The sequence below is a fragment of the Saccopteryx bilineata genome, chromosome 5 (genome assembly GCF_036850765.1).
Source record: "Saccopteryx bilineata isolate mSacBil1 chromosome 5, mSacBil1_pri_phased_curated, whole genome shotgun sequence".
NCBI lineage: Eukaryota > Metazoa > Chordata > Mammalia > Chiroptera > Emballonuridae > Saccopteryx > Saccopteryx bilineata.
Genome location: NC_089494.1, coordinates 92731826 through 92741784, shown reverse-complemented (window position 1 = coordinate 92741784; position 9959 = coordinate 92731826).

Below are 9959 nucleotides of genomic sequence, written 5' to 3'. Positions count from 1 at the left end.
TCTGGCTCAAGGGAATATGAGTTTTAGGAGAGTTAATGTGATAAGGATATGCATGCTATCAATGTACACATGTTCTGTGTGTGTATATATGTATATACAATATATATATATATATATTGTATATACAAAATATTGTATGACTATACTTAAAATTTACTTACCTTGTCTCTTTAGCTTCTATCACAAGATACATGTATTCCATCTGTGAGCACAATGTGTGAAAAAAGTCCACATTCACTGTTTCAAATGATTCAAGAACATTTGAAATTAATATATAAATTTCTGTGTGTGAAGAGAAAAATAAAACAGGCATTCCATCAGGTTGCAAATCTGGGTATGACTTATAACTTGGGAGATAAAATTATTCAGTGTTACATTCATAAATGGTGAAAGTTTGTAGAAAATATACAAAATATCTTGTTGAAACCATTCATATTAAGGCCAAGGATTCTGAATCTTACAAAAGTTGCATGATTTGTCCATAATTATATATGGAGTAAATGGCAGGATTGAAATTAGAGGTCGAAGCTCTTAAAGATTAGTTCAGACTCACATTCCTATTCTGCTGAGACTCAATTTTCATATTATTCTTCATACTTGGTATATTTCATGTGCAATGATATTTAGCATAATTCTAAAAGAGCTTGAGGGGGGAGGATAATTGTTTCCATAAGAACAAACAGGTTTTAATTCTGTTAAAAATAAAAAAAAACAGATTGGTCAGATACATGAGACATAATTAATACAAACTAGTAAAACTACATGAGATAGAACTAATAAAAATATCCAAGTGGAAAGATTAAAACAAAATCTTTTGTGTTGCATGTTGCACTGTGGCACAAACCTGGTCTAATTGGATTACAATGCAATGTCATCCATGGTACTGAGCCTTGGTCAGCTCTGCCAAGAAAGGCATGGAGTTTGAGGTTCTGCAGCCAAAAAATTAGGTTCAAAACTCAAAAATTCATCTGAAGCTACAAATGTCATAATTAATTAACAAATATATTTTATAGACAATTTAAGTTCTGGAAAAAAACTTTCACGAGTGACTTAATAATTATAGTTTTTGAGTAGACCGAGGGCTTTCATGAAGAAAATAATGATTAGCTATTTTCTGATTCTTAATATAAGGCATACAGTTTTATGAAGATCTTACATAGTAAAATGAATTTCAGGAATACCATAAGGGCTTTGTCAGTTACATGAAAGACAACAGTAATAATAATGCTTCTCATTTCTTGAACTCAGCAAAAAGAGATGACTCTGAGCCCTTTACAAATGAATGAGAATTTTATTGTAAGGTGGATTAAACCTGGTCTAATTGGAAATGGTGTGACTGATGCCTATAAAATATCTCTTTGACTTTATAATTCTGCTAGAGTTTAACAGTATATGTCTCAAGAATTGCTTTTCATAACTCTCAAAAATCAAATTTTGTGTGAGCTCAGGCAAGTTATTAAACTTTCTGAGCCTCAGTTTCTTCATCTGTAAAATGAGTAGGTCAAGCTAAACTACAAAATATGTGCTACAAACTTCCAGACCAATGGGTAAATTGTAAGAAGTTCACAGACTCTGTCTTTACTTGAACCCTGATCCTAATGTTGAAAAAACTGATTGGTAACATTGAGTGAGCAAAGATCTCCAAGTTCCCTTCCAAGCACAGTGGAATGAATTCTGACTCTATTACAGACCTGGTTTCAAATGTATTTTTCAGTAGTCTGAAATGGATCAGGAGATTGAAATTCCCTGATTCTTGGTGTCCTTGTCTATAGGTACTCATAGTATCACTTCCTGATGGCAAAACACCACAGAGAGATGAGAATCTTTTTACTTCCAGCTTTTCTGTCTGCTTGAATCACTAATATTTTTTAAATGTGCCAGAAAATAATTTTTGTTTTGTTTTAGCCAACTAAGTAAAGGAAAAAAAGGGTTTTGTTTCAACACTATGATTATAAGATACAAACAAACCCTGTTTATTGGTATAAATGTATATATCAATCCATGCTAAAACTTACTTAAAATAAATTGAGATATTATGGGGCCATTAAAAATGATGCAAATTAAATCTTTGATTTAACTATTGCAAACCTTCATTTGACTATAATGCAGCTATTTCATGTATTACATTACTTTTATGTCTGTATACATAAACATACTATAGATGTACACACATAAGGATGCCTCCTTATTGTCTCTCACTTTATTGTTCTCATTATAGCAAAGCTGCTTGAAAAGCTACCCTTCAACTGTCAGATATCTGAAGCCAGTGTTTTTCAACCAGTGTGCCGTGAGACATGGTCAGGTGTGCCGTGGGGAAATTAAGCATGGGTCCTCAAACTATGGCCTGCCATGCTGGATATGGCCCACAGAGGCTATTTATCTGGCCCGCCGCCAGCCATCTCCATCTGAACATAAACATTCCCCTTACAATCCCTCCAGCTATCAGTGACAGGAAGAGTGGAGGCACAGGGAACGCTCACTGACCAATCACCTTCTAGGATTCATCCTGACCACTAGCGATAAACCAATAGTAGGCCGCCTCTCATCTACAACCAGGAAGGTCCCTGCTCGGGCTGCCCGCACTTGTCATTGTGTGGCCCCGGTGAGTAGTTGAAGCTGCTACTCCTTCCCATGGTCCCGATTTCTAATCCTGGTCAGGACTGGAGGTAAATGTTGCCACCACTAGATGAAGCCTCAGCCTCAGCTGGTTATTTCTATCCTGATGGTGTATATAGATATTTGACCTTTTTCTCTTTAAAAGAGGCCCCCGCAGAGGGTGATATACAATGCATCACAATGTTATCTATATTTTATATGGCCTCCTGAAGGGTCATCTTCTTAAAGAGCTCAAATCTCTATATACACCATCAAAACAGACAGAACCAAGGCCCCTGCACCCAGCTGACCATGGGATTTGAACCCACAACCTCAGGGAGAACTCTAGTATTTATCAGAATCCTTACCTAGAAAGCAAACTTCTCAATCTGACAGTAGAGATGCTCTGAGGACTTATAATGTTATATAAGTACACAACATTTTCTAAAATTGATTTTGTCCAGTCTCTATATAGAGAGAATATTTGCCAAATTGATTTGAACCCACAACCTTGATGAAAGCTCCAGTATCTATTAGCGGGACTGTATATATGAGGGGATACATGGGACTGTATATATAAAGGGTTACGTGGGACTGTATATATGAGGTTACATGGGACTGTATATGAGGGGATGTTACGTGGGACTGTATATGAGGGGATGTTACATGGGACTGTATTTATAAGGGGCTGTTACATGGGACTGTATATATGAGGGGGTTATCCTTTTTTATTTAACTTTTTAATAAATATAATTTATTTAAACTTTAAATAAATTCTAACAGTTAGAGTGTCATTTTGGTAGGTGGTGTGCCCCAGGATTTTTTAAATGTAAAAAATGTGCCGCGGCTTAAAAAAGGTTGAAAATCAATGCCTGAAGCAAAAGGCAAAGTAGACAGGGATGACTGCATATTATTGGTAAAAGTGGAAACACTAGAGGAACTATACTTATTCATCCTTACTCATGTTATCTTTCTTCCTGCATCAAATCAGCTCTAAATGACTAGTTTTAACTACAGGACTTCTATAGCCTGCTACAGATTGAGTGAGGCATACGTCATTAGATGACCAAACATGGACTGAATATACAGAGGCTTTCAAGTTCTGAGCTATATGTTAAATTTTAGAAAACAATCATTATTCAAAGCATTTATAGAGGGCTTATCTATTCTGAATAACTACAAAAAATTATAAAAACAAACAAATATTCCAATGAGGTTCTTTGTTTTTATTTTTTAAAACTATGAAGGCAGATATTTAATAGAATATACTGTGAGGTAGAATATCTAGAGAGCCTAGAAGAAATAGCTTTACCATAGAACTATCAAGTTTTCAGGAAGTGTAATAGAACCCAGGGTCCTTGGGACAATCTAGACTGGGGTTTCTGTTGAGTTGGAATTACATTGTGATTTTTATTTCCCCCAGGAAGTGACCTCACTAGATTCCTGAAATAGACTATGATAATAAAAGCTTTAATATTTGTTTGTTTTTTTTATTTTTGTGAGGACCAATTTTAATAATATTTGACATAAGACAATCTGAACATGATAGTCTCATATTCATGTGTTTCCTACCTTGGTTTTGAGGAGCAGAAAGTGATGTGCAAGCATCTGTAAATTCTGGCTGATAGTTCAGCTAAAAATTCACTTTCAACAAATACTTCTAATTTAATAAAACTTATATCCTTCCTTTCACCACAGAAAAACTCAGAACTTGGCATTAATAAGTGCTTAAAAACATAATTTCTGAAAATGTAAATAATTATTATTTTTTCAAATTTTCAGATTATTTTTTCTCTCAAGGAATCCAGAACTAATTTCATTACATAAATACTATGTAACATCTCAAGAAGAATTTTGAAAATAGAGAAATCACTCATGATCTTATTTGGATAACAAAGGTAGTATACTTTTTATTATTTGACTGACAGTAATTTTTCATATTGCTATTTCCAGAGTTAAAGTGATGACACAGTAATATTCTGTAATTTGTTTCTCATGTTGTGATCATTATATTATTATCATTTAAATAAATATTTTTTTTCCATTTTTGTTATGCTGTTGGTGACTAGAAGAAATTATTTCACCATTTCAGAGAACATTGTAATAAAGAGCTGTCCTTAGTTTTTTTACCCATACTTGTTTTCTCTCTATCGAATATATTTATAGAAGTGGAATAATTAGGTAAAAATGTGTAAAAATTTATATGACTAATTTTATAGATTCCCCAACTATATTTTAAATTTTTTATACATGATTCATAGCAAAGTTTTGAAATTTTAATTTCATAGCAATTTTACAAGTTCTGGAAATGACTTAAAAACTATTCTTTACTAATCCAATTGGAAAAAATTACCCTTCATTTTAACATATTTCTTGGATTAGTGTAGATGAGAAAAATATTTATGTTATTATAAGTTGCACAGGGTGGGGCAAAAGTAGGTTTACAATTGTGACTACACAAAAACAGATTATTCTTGGATTATTATTAATTGTATTATGTTTCATATGAACAACAGTAAATCTACTTTTGCCCCATCCTATACTTTGTATGCTAATTCAAAAGTGGGTGATGACTATGTTTATCAGAAAACAATAATAGTTAGCATTCACAGTAATTCTGCATGTATTATGATTTAATCTTTAAGCAACCCTATAAAAATATTCTTCAAACTCATTTTATTGATATGGACACTTAAGAAGTCACATAGTTCATACATACTGTAGTTTGAGTAATTCAGAATTATCCAATAATCTAGAGAATGGGATGGGAGGGAAGTGAGTGAGAACACAGAAACTGAGACTACTTAATTCTCTGTGGAGTCTCAAAAGCCTCCTGAATTGGCTTTACTGTTGTTGCTATATTCAGCTTTTTGTTAATTTTGTTGTTCCAATATTCCTGGATACTCTACAATCATTTCTTGAAACTGACATTTTACTTGAGACTGTGATACAAAATTATCTTTACTTCTGGAAGGAATACTGTCACTATATACAGTAATTCTATAGAAGCCCAACACTTATGAGATGGTTAAAAGGCCAATGTAATTATGAATTTTTAGTTGAGTAACTTGACACCAAGCAAGTGAAGTGGCCCAAATCTCAGTCAGTAAATAGTAGAGCTGTGATATTTTGTTACTCCACATTTCTTTGCACAATCTTGTTATTAGCTCTTCTTTATATAGAAATGTTTGCTTTGATGATGGAAAATATAACGTCAAAGTCTTTTCTATGGTACAAATTAAATTTATATTCTTTTCCAAGCAAGGTGTTAAATTACCATTATTCTGAGGCCTCACCTCTGCATTAAATCCGCATGCAGGGCAGAATGTGAGAGTATAACACATGCTTCCCAGGATACAATTAACCTCATTTCTATTTGTACTGCATGTCACACGGTCACATTAAAAGATTTTATTGTTTTGCAGATAAAGATTGTTTGAGGCATCTAATGTTCATCTTGAATTATTCATAAAGCATCATTATTTATTCATTAGTTCCTGAGCAATCTTGCTTAGCCCAAGTACCTATACCCTTTTGTTTCTTATATGAAGATGTGTTAGGATATTAGCCTTGTATGAGATGCACTGTATTAAGGAGCCTCTTCTAACCATTTAACCTAGCATGGACACTCAAAGATAGGGCTTACTGATGGAGATATATAAGGAAATAAAGGTATAAGATGTTAATTGGAAACAAAGTCAAATCCTTTTGCACTAATGGGTAACTGTTCAAATGCGAATGTCTCGCAATTAAGAGTCCTTATTTGGAATCTAACATCTGATAGGACAAGACTGAAGGAACTCAAAACATTAGTTCTGGACAATGAGAATATGCAAAAAAAAAAAAACAACAAATAAAAACCCAACACTTAGTTTAGAACATTTCTAAATGCTCTCAAGCAATGTTTTATTACCTTGTTGACTAGAGAGTAGCATAGGGACTCCCTGAGGAGAAGATAAAACAAAGTTTTATGAAAATGATACACCAAGTAGTGGTCTATGTGAATGAGAAATTGTTCAGTGAGAAGTTAAAGAATACAAACAGAAATACAGGGAAAATGAGGTAGGAAAGGGCTCAAAAAGTGGCTATGAATTAGAAGATATCTCTGTTTATGAGAGTAGAAATAACATGCCTTACATAAACCTAAGTAATGAGATTATAAATGGAATAATCATGTAATATATTTCCAAGCCAGACTTTTTTTTAAAGATTTTTAAAATAATTTTTTTTTTTTTTTAGAGAGAGGAGAAAGAGAGAAGGGGAGGGAGGAACAGAAGCATCAACATGTAGTAATTGCTTCTGGTATGCACCTTGATCTGGTAATCCCAGGGATTTGAACCTGGGACCTCAACATTCCAAGATGATGCTTTATTCACTATGCCACTGCATGTCAGGCTACAAGCTAGTCCTTTTTGAAAGTTAGAGGAAGGGGTGGTGCTTTATTACACCAGGACAATAGGCATAAATTAAAACTTTTTTGAGTAAATCAGGGCATGTCCTTATCCTAAATATAGAGAACTTAAATCAATAATTATAATAAATAGTACTTTATATTTATCATTCTACATTGGAATATTCTGAGTACTTTTGGGGTATCATACTTGAATAGAAATAATACTCAGTAAAGTGCATTGAAAAAGGGAAGTCTAGAAAAAATAATATACAGGAAATGACTGAAGGAACTGAAAACATTTGGCATGAGTAAATAAAGAGATAAAATAAATAATTATAATGATTATTTTTAAATAGCTGATGATACATTGCATTATCTATGAATAAGACCTACTTGGCCTGGCTACATAGGATACAACCAAAACCAATGTTTGAGTAAAAGTGATGGGTGAAATACTTCAATATAACATTTAAGCTTGTGATAAGGTACCATGTTTGAGTTTATCTGGATTGGAATCACAGCCTTTTAAAAAAAAATAATTTTAGAACACCCCTTTCATACTTACCAGTACTGTTTATGTTAATGTTTATTTTCTGTTATATGTAATATGCATAATTTAAAAGTACATCCATACAAATCTCTAAGCTACACCTTCACATTAAGAACATTGTAAACATACAATGTCTACTTCCCTGTCAGTGCATTGGTTTTCTGTTGAGACAGAAAATGACAACAAGACCTGTGAAAATTGAGGGGAGGGAAAACAGAAGAAAGAAAGTGTATTCCAACCCCCAGTGAAGTTCAATACCCAAAACATAATCCAGAGTTCTTCCACCTTCTTTTGAAGTGAGAATTTTCTTTCTTTTCTTAGAAAACAGTTGACAGTAAGTATCTTGCTGCTGCAGCTTCTCTTGGTTTGATGTAAAAGTGTTCTCCTTGGCATTTAAGGGGGCAGCAGATGCTGGAGAACAAATAGATTGCTCTCCACTAAATACAATGTGCATAACCAGGATTATATTGTACTTCTACAATCATTGTGGTCAGGCTTGTTTTTATCATTCTTCAGGGTTTCCAAGGAAGGAGCAAGGGATTATTATCATTATTTCTTTTTCTGAAAATTCTCAGCAATTCTTCAATTGATTGCAGAAGAAACTTAATTGTTCACATGCTGCTGTTGATGTTGGCCAACTACTCAACCAGTCCCAGCAGAGTTCAGGGATGGAGTGTTTCATATATATATATTTTTAATTTATATATATATATATATATATATATATTTATATATCTGACTTTTCTTCCCCAAACTCTCAATGAGATTACACTTAGCTGTTAGTATCTACATGACTGTGAGAAAATATCTTTATGTCTCAATTTCCTTACACTAAAGAGGTGACTTCACCAAGGCTATGCATGTAGCTTTCTTTTATGTTTCTCATTGTTAGCCATGTAGAGGAAATTATTATAAAGAGATAGCTAGAACATCAACCTTCATTCTTGGCAAACAAGATATCTCTTAGGTATCTCTCTCCACTTACAGTTATACTCACACCTCCTTAAAGTTGGAAACATAGCTCTTCCTTTAACATTGTATCCCCTATAAAGATGCATTGTCCAGTTTAGCACAAGACTGGATATATAAACAAAGCTGGAGTAAGGGGTAGGCATAAAACAAGGAAGAGAATATAACATGAAACAATATAATCTATTATTTTGAAAATTTTGATACAAGTTCAATTTGGTTTCCTACACTAGGAAATTATCAGTCTACCTACAATGGGCAATGGCCATTATGAAGAAGACCATATCTTCATCTAGCAGTATGCCTTTGTCCTCAGGCTAAAAAAAAATGTCATTATTTCAATATCTTATAAGGTAAATTTTTACAAACTTTTCTAACTAAGCATCCTTTATAGAAAAAGCAAGAGACTAATGAAGTTCTGTGTGTGAGTGGATGTATACATGTGTGTGTGCATGTAAACTTTTGAGGAGGGTTTTATGTGACATTGGGTGTTTGTATGTGTTTGTTTATGTATTATCGAGTTGAAACAGTCCATCAAAAGCATAATATTTCTTTGAACTAATAATTTTCTTTAAAATATACTGCTCACAAAAATTAGGGGATATTTCAAAAATGAATATGAAGTGATAAAATATCCCCTAATTTTTGTGAGCAGTATATATTAAACCATTGCATGTACTCCATATCTATCTTGTTTTTAAATAAATCAAATGACATAAAATAAGTACACAGGAAGTTAATTAGGCAGAAAGATACACTTTTTTTTCAAGGAATCTCATATACTTTACATTCTGTACAACTTGTAAATATCTGTTTAGTCAGTCTGGGCTGCTATGAGAGAATACAACAGATGGTGGTTTATGAACAACATTTCTCACGGTTCTGCAGGCTGTGAATTCCAAGACCAAAGCACCAGCAAATTCAGTGTCTGGTGAGGTTATACATCCTCATTTCTAGAGAGCCATCTCTTCTCTATGTCCTCATATGGTAAAAGGGGAAAGAGAAGCTCTCTAAACTCTCTTTGATGAGGCCTCTAACCCCATTTATAGGGGCTTCACCCTCTTGACCTAATCACCTCCTAGAGGCACCACCTACAATACCATCACATCGAGTATTAGGGTTTAATATATGAATTATGTTGGAAACACAAAATATTCAGTCTATAGTAATATTCCCAAGGTATCTTTTTGTTGTTGTTTTGTGTTTTGTGTGTGTGTGTGAATTTAAGAGACAGGCATGTACACCAGCAGAAAAAGAAAGCATAGAATCCCCCTCCTAAATTATGTAAACAACTATATATGTTATATTAATTTACATGTGTATTGAGGTTAATATTATCTAGAACAATAGAAACATTCATTGAACAACAAAAGCTGAAAATACTGAAAAAATGTTTAAGAAGAAAATAGTGAAACTCATAAAATGAAAATAAAATTTGGAGAGATGAGCATT